The sequence below is a fragment of the Oncorhynchus gorbuscha genome, unplaced genomic scaffold, assembly GCF_021184085.1.
Source record: "Oncorhynchus gorbuscha isolate QuinsamMale2020 ecotype Even-year unplaced genomic scaffold, OgorEven_v1.0 Un_scaffold_1135, whole genome shotgun sequence".
Lineage (NCBI taxonomy): Eukaryota > Metazoa > Chordata > Actinopteri > Salmoniformes > Salmonidae > Oncorhynchus > Oncorhynchus gorbuscha.
Window position 1 is genome coordinate 1 of NW_025746005.1, and position 14,839 is coordinate 14,839.

General features: G+C 40.3%; 1 pseudogene; it reads left to right on the top strand.

Annotated features, from left to right (window-relative positions):
- The first annotated feature begins 4,117 nt into the window (after positions 1–4,117).
- On the top strand, positions 4,118–12,373 carry LOC124021587 (annotated as a pseudogene).
- Positions 12,374–14,839: the final 2,466 nt, after the last annotated feature.

A 14,839-nucleotide genomic window follows, 5' to 3' on the forward strand; every position in this document is an offset into this window, starting at 1 on the left:
CAAGTAGTTCCATCTTCTCCTCCCCTGAGAGTCCGTCTGGGGACCTCTGAGAAAGTATTTTGTAACTCAAGTAGTTCCATCTTCTCCTCCCCTGAGAGTCCGTCTGGGGACCTCTGAGAAAGTATTTTGAGTTCCATCTTCTCCTCCCCTGAGAGTCTGGGGACCTCTGAGAAAGTATTTTGTAACTCAATTAGTTCCATCTTCTCCTCCCTGAGAGTCCGTCTGGGGACCTCTGAGAAAGTATTTTGTAACTCAATTAGTTCCATCTTCTCCTCCCCTGAGAGTCCGTCTGGGGACCTCTGAGAAAGTATTTTGTAACTCAATTAGTTCCATCTTCTCCTCCCCTGAGAGGACCTCTGAGAAAGTATTTTGTAACTCAATTAGTTCCATCTTCTCCTCCCCTGAGAGCCCGTCTGGGGACCTCTGAGAAAGTATTTTGTAACTCAATTAGTTCCATCTTCTCCTCCCCTGAGAGTCCGTCTGGGGACCTCTGAGAAAGTATTTTGTAACTCAATTAGTTCCATCTTCTCCTCCCCTGAGAGTCCGTCTGGGGACCTCTGAGAAAGGGAAGTTCTCTTTTCCTCCTCAGCTCTTCTGGTCTTAGTAAGATTACTATCTTATTTTCTAAGGTATTTGGACACCTCAAATTTAAAGAGCTCCCAGTTCTTGCAATAAGATTTTTCTTCACAAACCCTTTCCCAAAAGTGTGAGAGCAGATCTTTAACCTCAAATTTGACTATATCATTATTTAATAATGAGCTATTTTGCTTCCAGTTGGATGCTCTACCCAGGTTAGTATCAGGGGTAAATATTTTGATATCAATGTAAATGGCCCTATGGTCTGTGAGGGGAGTTGTACAAATATCAGTAGTAACACACTCACTATCAATACATTTGGATATAAGCCAAAAATCTATTCTGGAATGTCTGGAACCTGTTTTGTTTATCCAAGTGAATGATCTGTGGCCGGAAACCTCTCTCTCCATATATCAGTAAGATCAAACTTTTCCATAAAAAGTATTAAACCCAAATTCTGATTGGTTGGCCTACCTGGGGGCCATCTACCAGTTTAATTATCTATTGTAATGTTAAAGTCCCTTCCTATCAATAATAACGAATTGGGAAATTTAGATAACCAATGAAGTATATGTTTCTCTATAGATTCAAGCAACTCATCATTCTCATGTTTGGTGTTGTACCCGTAGAAGTTTACAGTAATGAGCGTAATGTCATTGTAACTGATCACAAGACAAATAAAGTGACCAAAGGGGTCACAGAGTGTAGAATATTACCACCAAAGGTATTTTTCATTGTAGTGACACCAGCGGAGCGTTCAGATCCATGGGAAAGCCAAATATCGTTGCCCCACTGTGACCTCCAGAAGTTGGCATCAGCTGAAATTGAGTGAGACTCTTCAAAAAAGCAAAAATATGTTGGAAATTGTTTAGCTAATAAAAACAAGGCCTTATTATTCACATAGTTTTGTAACCCCTTATAGCATTAAGATAAACTATAGACAAAGACAAAACAAAAAAGATATATAAAAGTATAAACTGTAGTAGGATGAGTCAAAGACGTAGGAGCAGTGAACGTAAACGATAAGGAACCGAGATCAGCACCATTTAAGTAAATTTAAAGTGAAAATAGCTTATTCCATAACCTTTGAGCTAGACGTCATCCAGTTTTGAAATTCCACTCAACTGAAAATTATGTTCAAGACCAAACCAAGGGTTCTTGTAGTAAGAGAGACTAAAAACACACTTTAGTGTAATTCAGGAACTATTCTGAGTAATAAAATGCTAAATAATAATTTAAATAAAAGGGTACCTACTATTTTAAGTATATATGAAAACTGATCATAAAATAATTGAATAAAAATGCTTTACATGCTTTACACATTCCTAAGACATTTTTTTGTAAATGAGTATTAATAACTAAATAGAACAATAACCGTGTACAGTCAGAGCAGACCTGTATGCCCTTTAAAACAGTATCGTATCTGTATACATAACAATCTGTATACATAACAATCTGTATACATAACAATCTGTATACATAACAATCTGTATACATAACAATCTGTATACATAACAATCTGTATACATAACAATCTGTATACATAAAAATAAAAAATGCAGCTTTCAATCTTCTTTGTAAGTTTGTAAACAAAATAGGTCTTCTGGTGATACAAGAACAAAGTAATAAATTGAAGTACCTGAGAATTCCGGAAAAAAAATAGTCACCTGATGTTTGTTAGGTAAACAACATAAAGGAAATGAGAATTACCATGGCTGAAACCATCAACCTGTTCCTTCTGGTGAGAATTTAGGGAGGAAAATGGATTTATCAACCGTTGACGAAACCTCGTCCTCCGACGAAGTGAGCATCCTTCCCCTCACTTCGTTCTGTCTTGATCGTTGGCCACAACTTGTTCCTTTCTATGTCCTCCGGGCTGAGAAGCTCGGTGAAACGCAGACCATGGCTCTGAAGGAAGGCGTTCTTCCTAGCAGCTTTCCAGACAGCATCACTGTAGAATCTGGCAGTGAAGAGGATGGGGTAGCAGTGCAGGTGTACTAAAGCAGTTAGTGTCTCTGAATGGGGTAGCAGTGCAGGTGTACTAAAGCAGTTAGCGTCTCTGAATGGGGTAGCAGTGCAGGTGTACTAAAGCAGTTAGCGTCTCTGAATGGGGTAGCAGTGCAGGTGTACTAAAGCAGTTAGCGTCTCTGAATGGGGTAGCAGTGCAGGTGTACTAAAGCAGTTAGCGTCTCTGAATGGGGTAGCAGTGCAGGTGTACTAAAGCAGTTAGCATCTATGAATGGGGTAGCAGTGCAGGTGTACTAAAGCAGTTAGCATCTCTGAATGGGGTAGCAGTGCGGGTGTACTAAAGCAGTTAGCATCTATGAATGGGGTAGCAGTGCAGGTGTACTAAAGCAGTTAGCATCTCTGAATGGGGTAGCAGTGCAGGTGTACTAAAGCAGTTAGCATCTCTGAATGGGGTAGCAGTGCAGGTGTACTAAAGCAGTTAGCATCTCTGAATGGGGTAGCAGTGCAGGTGTACTAAAGCAGTTAGCATCTCTGAATGGGGTAGCAGTGCAGGTGTACTAAAGCAGTTAGCATCTCTGAATGGGGTAGCAGTGCAGGTGTACTAAAGCAGTTAGCATCTCTGAATGGGGTAGCAGTGCAGGTGTACTAAAGCAGTTAGCTTCTCTGAATGGGGTAGCAGTGCAGGTGTACTAAAGCAGTTAGCGTCTCTGAATGGGGTAGCAGTGCAGGTGTACTAAAGCAGTTAGCTTCTCTGAATGGGGTAGCAGTGCAGGTGTACTAAAGCAGTTAGCGTCTCTGAATGGGGTAGCAGTGCAGGTGTACTAAAGCAGTCAGCTTCTCTGAATGGGGTAGCAGTGCAGGTGTACTAAAGCAGTTAGTGTTTATGAATGGGGTAGCAGTGCAGGTGTACTAAAGCAGTTAGCATCTATGAATGGGGTAGCAGTGCAGGTGCATGAGTGAGAGACAATTTCACGGTCGCACTATTTTGAAGCTGAATGTAATGATCATCAGTTTTCTACATGTGTACTAATATTCAGACACATTCAGTTGTTTCAATCTTTATCTATAATTGTTACTATGGTGTGAATGGGAAATACAATTGTCAGTGGTGTAAAGTAACTAAGTAAAAATACTTTGAAGTACTGCTTAAAGGAGACGTTTTCTTTTTTATAAATGGCATGTTATGGTTACGTGCACTTGTGTTGTTTAATTTAAAGTATGTACTTTGTCTAATGTGAATGAATTAATGTTTTGTTGTCAATGCTTAGCTACCTGATCTATTGTAATTACATAATTGGCTATTTAAAAAATATTTTTAGAGAATATGAACGCGACAGAACTGTCAAGACAATAACTTTTGTGTCCATTTCTCTTTATTACTACAGACCGACTCAGATTAAGTCTGAGGCCGGTAAAATCAACAGTGAGGACAAACCCAGCCTGCCTCTCTCCTTCCACACTGAGTCCAAACCTACAGTCACTGGGTCCTGATTGTGACAGTGGAGCCCAGTTTTCACTGCAGGATCCAGAGATGGCATCAGTGAAGCTGGAAGACTGCAGTCAAACACTGGAGCTGAATGTCAACATTAAAGATGAAGAAGAGGAGAAATCGGTTTCTCTTAGTAAGCACTGTTTTTTTCTCATTAAGTCTGTGTTCATTCCAACTTCCCGCTGTGCATGAAAAGTTGCAGTAGAACTGTTTCAATTGAAAGGTTAATGTATTTCATGTTACTCAGACTTGTATGGATGACACCAGTATTGTCAGCATTTGTTTTATTCACTGGTCTGTCTGGAGTGATCAGAGTGTAGACTAAAGAAGTGAAGTAGACAAACTGCCAGTGTTTTAGGGTTCTATGAAATGAGTGTGTAGTTTCTAACCCTTGTGATAGTGAGTGGAGAATGAGTCTGTGTAGTTTCTAACCCTTGTGATAGTGAGTGGAGGAATGAGTCTGTGTAGTTTCTAACCCTTGTGATAGTGAGTGGAGGAATGAGTCTGTGTAGTTACTAACCCTTGTGATAGTGAGTGGAGGAATGAGAGTCTGTGTAGTTTCTAACCCTTGTGATAGTGAGTGGAGGATGATATGAAATGAGTCTGTGTAGTTACTAACCCTTGTCATAGTGAGTAGAGGAATTTTACAATTCAATACCTGTTGTTGTCAATTCTTTAAACCAGTCCGTTACTTTAACAATACCTTTTCTCGTCCATTATTTAAACCCCTAGTCAGTTTTACCAGGTGTGAAATTGTCATTACACCAAATGGGTGTAAAACTGGATAATATAGGGGATTCACCCAGATATTGCTGTACTTTGTGGCATATAGTTGGTGTTTTTAACAAAGGGATTAATAGTATTCTTCTTTAGTTTCTTAAAGGTGGCAGAGTTGTTTTATTTTATTTAACCTTTATTTAACTAGGCAAGTCAGATCTTATTTTCAACGATGGCCTAGTAATAGTGGGTTAACAGCCTTGTTCAGGGGCAGAACGACATAGCCTTTCGGTTACTGGCCCAACGCTCTAACCATCCAAAGTTAAGCCTGTTGTGAATAGCATTTCACCAACTTTAAACATCAGCTATCTGAGCAGCTAACCGATCGCTGCAGCTGTACATAGTCCATCTGTAAATAGCCCACCCAATCTACCTACCTCATCCCATACTGTTTTTATTTTATTTACTTTTCTGCTCTTTTGCACACCAGTATCTCTACATGTATCACTCCAGTGTTAATCTGCTAAATTGTAATTATTCACTACTATGGCCTTTTTATTGCCAACCTCCTCATGCCTTTTGCACACACTGTATATAGACTTTCTTTTTTTCTACTGTGTCATTGACTTATTGTGTAATTGGCTTGTATGTTTATTTCATGTGTAACTCTGTGTTGTTGTCTGTGTCACACTGCTTTGCTTTATCTTGAACAGGTCGCAGTTGTAAATGAGAACTTGTTCTCAACTAGCCTATACCTGGTGGGGGGAAAAAAGGTGACCTGACCTTTAACCCCCTTCATCACTAATCCATGGCTCTCTCCCCTTATCAATACCTGACACGTGATTGCTTTCCCTGCACTCAGCACATTCCAAGCTTAATTGCACACACTATATACCTTCCCCTACAGATAACCATTTACTTCTGGTGTAAGCTCTCAAACTTTCAATAGGATACCTTATAATTAACCCTATCCCAAGGTCAGGAGTTAATACCCAGAATCCATCAGTAGCTACAAGCCAAATACCCTGTGTTGTGGTATCAGGCTAGGAATATGTTATTGAAAGTATGTGAATGCAAAATGTTACAACTGTGATGGGGGTCATATTCTTGAATTCCCAGAGTGCCCTGTTAGGGTGAAAGTGGTTGAGGTGTCAAGGATCAGGGCTGTACAGCAAATCTCTTATGTGGAGGTGGAATAGATGTGGAGGTGGTGACAAGAGTTATCGGGGCAAGAGGCCACAGTTCTGATGCAGATATGGAGGTGGATGCACCTCAACCAGTTGTAAATGTTGTACGTCAATCAAGTGCAGCTGCAATTTGCAGCTGAGACATTTTTGGGCCTCCAAGACCGAAAGGACTACTGTTGCCAGAGAACATAATATTAATTTCTCTACCATATGCAGCCTTCAATGTTGTTTTAGAGAATTTGGCAGTATGCCCAACCAGCCTCACGACTGCAGACCACCAGTATGTTGTGTGGGCGTGCAGTTTGCTGATGTCAATGTTGTGAACAGTGTGCCCTGTGGTGATATCGGGGTATTGGTATGGGCAGGCATAAGCTACAGACAATGAACACAATTGAATTTAACAATGGCAATTTGAATGCACAGAGAAACCATGATAAGATCCTGAGGCCCAATGTCCTGCAATTCATCCTCCGCCATCACCTCATGTTTCAGCATGACAATACACTGCCCCATGTCGCAAGGATCTGTGCACAATTGAAAATGTCCCAGTTCTTCCATGGCCTGCATTACTCACCAGACATGTCACCCTTTGAACATGTTTGGGATGGTCTGGGTCGACGTGTACGACAGCTTGTCCAAATGTAATTACTCTGATTCCTTTAATTAGGATGTTTACTTTGCTAACAGTGGAAATTATTTTTCATGCCACAAGAGGTACCTGATTCTGGCAAATGGGTTCCAGAACGAAAGACAAAAAAAGTGACAGGTGCTGGAGGATCCAACTGAAATGAAGCACTTCCCTTCTCATATAACAGCGTAGGTCCATTCCAAGTATCCACCAAACCAAGATAGACAACAGCTAGCGAGATCCTATTGGCGCGTTCTAGCGCATATCTGCATATTTCTGTTAGGGAACGCCTCCTCTATGAAGCACTCGTGTGCAATAACTCAATTCGACTTTGCGTTCCTTCTCAACGTCTTTGCAAAAGTTTTTTTATTTTTTTTTAAAGGGTGAAGTCTACAAAACTTAGTCCACTCTGTTCACAACTGATTTCAGTTTTGGGAACAGAAAACTGTACTAAGATCAGATGTTTCATCGATTAGAACATTTGCAGAATGTCGACCAAAATCCATCTCGTTCCATCTTCTCCCACTGCCGGCCAGTGGGCTTCCTCTCACTACCATATTTGACAGTGAGTGGAAATGCTAAGCAGATGCTTCACATTCCTACATCCGGTGAAATATCTGTCTCATTGTTCTACCTGTGGCTGCACTGTGATAGTGGGGGAACAGGAAGTTCTGGGGACACAACATTCTTCAGAATAAAGAAAGAACCAGAACTGTGATGTCAAGAAGATAAACTTTTGTAATGTCCTTAAAACAAGTCAAAAAGAGGCCCAGTAGTGTGTGTGGCTTCCACGTGCCTGTATGACCTCCCTACAATGCCTGGACATGCTCCTGGTGAGGTGGCGGATGGTCTCCTGAGGGATATCCTCCCAGACCTGGACTAAATCATGGAGCGAGACTTGATGTCCCAGATGTGCTCAATGGGATTCAGGTCTGGGGAATGGGCGGGCCAGTCCATAGCATCAATGGATTCCTCTTGCAGGAACTGCTGACACACTCCAGCCACATGAGGTCTAGCATTGTCTTGCATTAGGAGGAACCCAGGGCCAACCGCACTAGCATATGGTCTCACAAGGGTTCTGAGGATCTCATCTCGGTACCTAATGGCAGTCAGGCTACCTCTGGCGAGCACATGGAGGGCTGTGAGGCCCCCCAAAGAAATGCCACCCCACACCATGACTGAGACACCGCCAAACCGGTCATGCTGGAGGATGTTGCAGGCAGCAGAACGTTCTCCACGGCGTCTCCAGACTCTGTCACGTCTGTCACGTGCTCAGTGTGAACCTGCTTTCATCTGTGAAGAGCACAGGGCGCCAGTGGCGAATTTGCCAATCTTGGTGTTCTCTGGCAAATGCCAAACGTCCTGCACGGTGTTGGGCTGTAAGCACAACCCCCACCTATGGATGTCGGGCCCTCATACCACCCTCATGGAGTCTGTTTCTGACCGTTTGAGCAGACACATGCACATTTGTGGCCTGCTGGAGGTCATTTGCAGGGCTCTGGCAGTGCTCCTCCTGCTCCTCCTTGCACAAAGGCGGAGGTAGCGGTCCTGCTGCTGGGTTATTGCCCTCCTACAGCCTCCTCCACGTCTCCTGGTGTACTGGTCTGTCTCCTGGTAGCGCCTCCATGCTCTGGACACTACGCTGACAGACACAGGAAACCTTCTTGCCACAGCTCGCATTGATGTGCCATCCTGGATGAGCTGCACTACCTGAGCCACTTGTGTGGGTTGTGGAGTCCGTCTCATGCTACCACTAGAATGAAAGCACCGCCAGCATTCAAAAGTGACCAAAACATCAGCCAGGAAGCATAGGAACTGAGAAGTGGTCTGTGGTCACCACCTGCAGAACCACTCCTTTATTGGGGGTGTCTTGCTAATTGCCTATAATTTACACCTGTTGTCTATTCCATTTGCACAACAGCATGTGACATTTATTGTCAATCAGTGTTGCTTCCTAAGTGGACAGTTTGATTTCACAGAAGTGTGATTGACTTGGATTTACATTGTGTTGTTTAAGTGTTCCCTTTATTTTTTTGAGCAGTGTACATCATTTCCTCATGAATCTATTTATTTGAGATATCTGAGTTTGTTTAGCATGTTATTGGTTTTGTGTAAAATTCACAAGCTGGTAAAATGGTGGCACCCACTCTGTCTGCTTCAACAGACTTCAGTGTAGGTACAGAGAGACAATTTCACGGTCACACTACAGTTCTGAAGCAGAATGTAATGATGATCAGTTTTCTACATGTATACTAATATTCAGACATATGCAGTTGTTTCTATATTTATCTATAAATGTTACTATGATGTGAACGGAAATACTATTGGTTTTTGATTGGAATAATACAGTGAAGACAAGGTTATTCAGGAAAATAATACATAGTGCTGCCTACAACATACTGCAACCTTGTACTAAATGGTTTTTAGTCATTTATGCGAATTCGGGAAAATCCATTATAGGTTAAGTGCACTTACGTTGTGTAGACTAATTAAAACAGGTACTTTGTCTAATTGTAATGAATTCATGTTTTGTTCTAAATGCTTATCTACCTGATCTATTGAAATTGAAATTAGATCAGTGCTTAACTTGGACAGAATGTTAACAGTATTTTGGAGCTCCTGCACCTAAAAATGAGTACCGACACCTATTTCAGTCCAAGTCCAGCACTGAAATAGAACATTTAACAAGAAGAAATATTATATATTTTATTGAGAATAAAGAAAGTGCCAGAACTGTCAAGACAACTTTCTGTGTCTGTTTCTCATTTGTTACTACAGGACAACTGGAATTAAGTCTGAGTTCGGTAACATCAATAGTGAGGACAAACCCAGCCTGCCTCTCTCCTTCCACACTGATTCCAAACCTACAGTCACTGGGTCCTGATTGTGACAGTGGAGCCCAGTTTGCTCTGCAGGATCCAGAGATGAAGCTGGAAGACTGCAGTCAAACAATGGAGCTGAATGTCAGCATTAAAGATGAAGAAGATAAGATAGAGAAATCTCTTTCTCATGGTAAGAGAATACCAATATTGTGCAATGCTGTCATCAGGGCAAAGGGTGGCTATTTGAAGAATCTCAGTTATAATGTATTTTGAATGGTTTAACACCTTTTTGTTTACTACATGATTCCATCTGTGTTATTTCATAGTTTTGATGTCTTCACGATAGAAAATAGTCAAATAAAGAAAAACCCTTGAATGAGTATGTGTTCTGAAACGTTTGACCTGTAGTGTTTATCACAACTGACTGGTTCTTCTGATGTTGTTCTCACAGGAGACCATGTTGAGACATTCTCTACATCCAGAGAGAAACAGCAGGAAGATCACAGAGCTAAGAGGTCTCACCACTGCCCACATTGTGAGGAGAATTTTTCAATTCTATCAAAGCTAAAATTACATGTAAAAATACACACAGGAGAGAATCTGTTTTCCTGTACTGACTGTGGGAAGAATTTCACAACATCAAAGGCTCTGACAGTTCATCAGAGAGTGCACAGAGGAGAGAAGCCTTATTCCTGCTCTGACTGTGGGGCGAGTTTCTCTCAACTGGGCACCTTAAAAAGACATGAACGTATACACACAGGAGAGAAGCCTTACTCCTGCTCTGACTGTGGGGCGAGTTTCTCTCAACTGGGCGACTTAAAAACACATAAACGTGTACATACAGGAGAGAAGCCTTACTCCTGCTCTGACTGTGAAAAATGCTTCAAAACATCAACTGCTCAAAAAGTTCACCAGAGAACATCACACAGGTGAAAAGCCTTACTCCTGCTCTGATTGTGGAAAGAGCTTCTCTCAACTGGGCGACTTAAAAACACATGAACGTATACATACAGGAGAGAAGCCTTACTCCTGCTCTGACTGTGAAAAATGCTTCAAAACATCAACTGAGCAAAAAGTTCACCAGAGAACACACACAGGAGAGAAGCCTTACTCCTGCTCTGACTGTGGAAAGAGTTTCTCTCAACTGGGCCACTTAAAAACACATGAACGTGTACATACAGGAGTGAAGCCTTATTCCTGCTCTGACTGTGGAAAGAGTTTCTCTCAACTGGACAACTTAAAAAGACATGAACGTGTACATACAGGAGTGAAGCCCTACTCCTGCTCTGACTGTGGAAAGAGTTTCTCTAAACTGGACAACTTAAAAAGACATGAACGTATACATACAGGAGTGAAGCCTTAATGCTGCTCTGACTGTGTAAAATGCTTCACAACATCAACTGACCTAAAAGCAACATTGAATTGGATCAAATGAAGCGTAGAACACTCTATTGTAAAAAAAAAACTAAAAAAAACATTAAGGACACCTGCTCTTTCCATGACAGACTGACCAGGTGAACCCAGGTGGGCTAAGGAATGAAAACACTGGATACTGAAAATTGTAAAACTTTTGCCTGGTCTGATGAATCCCTGTTCCTGCTGTTTCATGCTGATGGGAGGACTGGGGGAGGAAACCACGAGGACATACATCCAGTGGTGGAAAAAGTACCTAACTGTCAGACTGAGTGAAAGTAATGATACCTTTAATAGAAAATGACACAGGTAAAAGTGAGTTACTCAGTAAAATACTACTTGAGTAAAAATAAATATACTTAAGAATTCAAAGTAAAAGTGTGAATCATTTCAAATTCCTTACACAATTGTCTTGTTTTTTAATATTACGGACTCCAACACTCCGCCATCATTTACAAACTAAGCATTTGTGTTTAGTGAGTCTTCCAGATCAGAGGCAGTAGGGAGGACCAGGGATGTTCTCTTGATAAGTGCATGAATTGGACCATTTTCTGTCCTGCTAATCATTTAAAAAATGTAACAAGTACGTTTGGGTGTCAGGGAGTGAAAAGTGCATTATTTTCTTTAGGAATGTAGTCAAATCTAAGTAGTTATTTAAATAATTTTTACTTAAATACTTTACACTGCCTGCATCCATGCTGTGTGTCAGCATTGCAGGGTGGTGGTGTGATGGTTGGGGTGTGTTTTCAGGGCACACATTGGGGGAGGGGGGGGGGTTGAGTAATGTTTGAATGCTACAGGATATCTAAACATCATTGCCAATCAGGTGCCTCCCTTCATGGTAGCAGTGTATCCCATCTGCAAGTTGTTTTCTTCAGCAGGATTATGCCACAAGGCTTGTCCAGGAATGGTTCCAAGAATATTACACTGAATTCACTGTAATTATGCATCTGTGGGAGGAGATGGAATGAGCTATTCAGAGTGGATCCACTCCCAGCCAACTTGACACAATTGTGTGAAGCATTGGAGTCCACATGGACCAGCATCCCTTTGGAACGCACACAACACCTTGGACAGTCTATGCCCCGACGATTTGAGGCTGTTCTGAGGGCAAAGGGGGGTGAAACTCCATATTTTGAAGGTGTTTCAAATCATTTAAATAAACCTGATTTTTGTTGTAATTCTGGAGTGTTTTGTGTAGATTGATGTATTTTATAATAATGCTGTAATGTAACAAAAGGTGGAAAAAGTCAAGCAGTTTGAATACTTTATGAATGCACTGTATCAGATAACGCTGAACAGTTTTCTGCATTAATTTAGGTGGATAGTTTTTTAAAATTACCAAACACGTTTTGTTTCATGATAAACAGGCTATGAATTGACTAGTGTTTATTAAATTGCCTTTTAATTAATGCTAGATTCATTGTTTTAGTCATTGATGAATTTATTTTAATAACTGTTGAAGTTAATTGATATAATATTTGTACATTAATTTGTTCTGGGCAACATCTTCTCTTGTCTATAATTTTAAATAAAATTTCAAATAAATTAATTCAAAATCCTACAATGTGATTCTCTGAAATTGTTTCTCTCTCATTTTGTCTGTCATAGTTGAAGTGGACCTATGATGAAAATTACAGGCCTCATCTTTTTAGTGGGAGAACTTGCACAATTGGTGGCTGACTAAATACTTTTTTTGCCCCACTGTATGTATATTATGTATTTTTAGTGTTTCCTGTTTGACCCCAGGAAGAGTAGCTGCTGCGGATCCTAATAAAATACTAAATGTATCAGATATTGATGACGTGTTGATCAGTTTTCACCATTCGTTTTTGAATGAAGGTGTCATTCAGTGTGTTTCTATTGGATATAGTATTAAAGGCCAAATTCAATATTTTATCAAATAATTTTTAAATATATATTTTTTATACCTAATGTCCTAAAATTCTAAATAAATGATCTAAACAATCCATGGTACGACCTTCTTAAAACATCCCATATGTCAGCATAGTATTGTAATGCATTATTAGTCTTTTCATGGTGCCACAGTCCAGGTACGGCATTACCACCACGATCCAATAATGACCCAGTTACTATTGGGGGAATGGAACCAGACAGGAAGCTTGTGTTACCTTTCTCACACCACTACAGTACTCATTTCAACAGACCTTTTCCACACCCCTTTGTTAGAGCTCAATATATACCAAATACTATATAGAGGGTCAGACTGTTAATGGAGTGGTAGGCTTTATGAAAGGAAAGGAAAAAAATAAAAATAAAGTTTCTGTGTATTTTGTTCATTAGTCCACTGTTAATATAATGCCAAAAAGGTTGCATGTTAGCAATCAAGTTAGAGCACTTTCAGTACAGAGAAAAAAGTGAGATGCTTATGCAAATTAGCTAAATAATAATTGCATATAATTTGCATTATCACACCTTTTGGTATGTACTACATTGTTTTCCCATCCTGGTCCTGAGGATCCATGAGCTTGTTTGTTTTTGCCCTAACACTCACACTGGATTCAACTAAACAACTCAAGCCTTTGAACTGAATAAGGTATGAGAGTGTGAGGGCAAAAACATACATGTACACCCCTTTGGGACCAGGATTGGGGAACACTGCTGTACTGAAAGTCCTCCATCTTCAGAACTTCACTGTTGACGTGCACATTATTTGGATTGTTTACAGGGTGAAGAAACCAAGGTGGACATTTGTAATTTGATTGAACTATCCCTTTAATTAGAGTTCCGTTAGAGATTCTTTTGCTCTAAGCATGTGCTATATTCATTTATTTTATAAAAGTGCTTTTGTCATGTCTTAAGAAGGCCAGACGAACCTAATGTGTGCTCGCATACTCCCTTAAAAGACCTTTGCTTGAAAAATGAGAAAAAGTGGCAGTAGCACTGTTTGTCCATTTTGAGACGCCATAGAACCCTTTCTCTGTTCACAAATTATAATTGGATTTTAAGGTTTGTATGAATGTCCTGCTTCATAAAATGTTTGTCATCACATATCAACTGCATTATACTTAAACACTTTAATCAGTAAAATGTTTTTCGCTATAGCCTATATCAATGAGCATTCTGTAATCTTAGCAACTGTTCAAGAAAGAATAAAAACAACATTGTAAGCGTATATAAACCCAAAGTTATTTGTTTGGAAGTAATAAAAACGTACATCTAGACGACTGCTGCCAAGAGTCGCACACCTCTGTGAGTGACGTCAGTGTGTCGAGTACTGAAAAAGGCTCTATCGCCACTTCCTCAAAATAGATAACTCAAATATGTCATTAATGTTGAGTGCTGTTGACCAATGAAGGGGCTTAAACTTCCGACTACCAACTTCAGCAGAAGACTTGCCTAGAGGAAAAAATAAAAGTATGTACATGCTAGGCCTATTAATTTAGACATTGGTGATTTTACCACTGTAATCAGATCAACATTATGTTATGGTCATTGAATTGATTAGCCCACTAACCACGTGTTAAATGTGTATTGTAGCCTAGATGGTAGGACTATGAATTGGGAAGCTATAGGCTATTTGTTAATAGGTAAATTATGTTCTGGCCCGCAGACTAGCTACAAACTCAGCAACAAATTGACTGGAGGCCAAACCTAGTTGCCAACCCCCGTTCTATATTGTAAATTCAATCTTCACCTTCACCATCATCATCAAACAGAGTATTCAAACGTGTGGATATAGTGCTAAACTTGAAGGACTCATTGTCTCCGTGAATTGAAATGTTGTTCCCCACCAGTGCACTCAGAAGAGGAAACAACGATACAATGTAGTCTAACAACATCTCTCTCAAACAGCACAGATGTGATTCACTGTAGAAGCACTGGTCCTCTTACATTTTAATTCCAGGTTACATATTATAATATTTAAGGGCATATCAGATGGTCTGTTCTGACCATAACAGTCACACCAAGCATAGGGTTGGTTGGTATAAGATTGAAATGGGTAAATAATGTAACCATGAAAACCCTATGAAATAGTTCCCCAATACCATCTGATGTATATATTTAATGAATTACA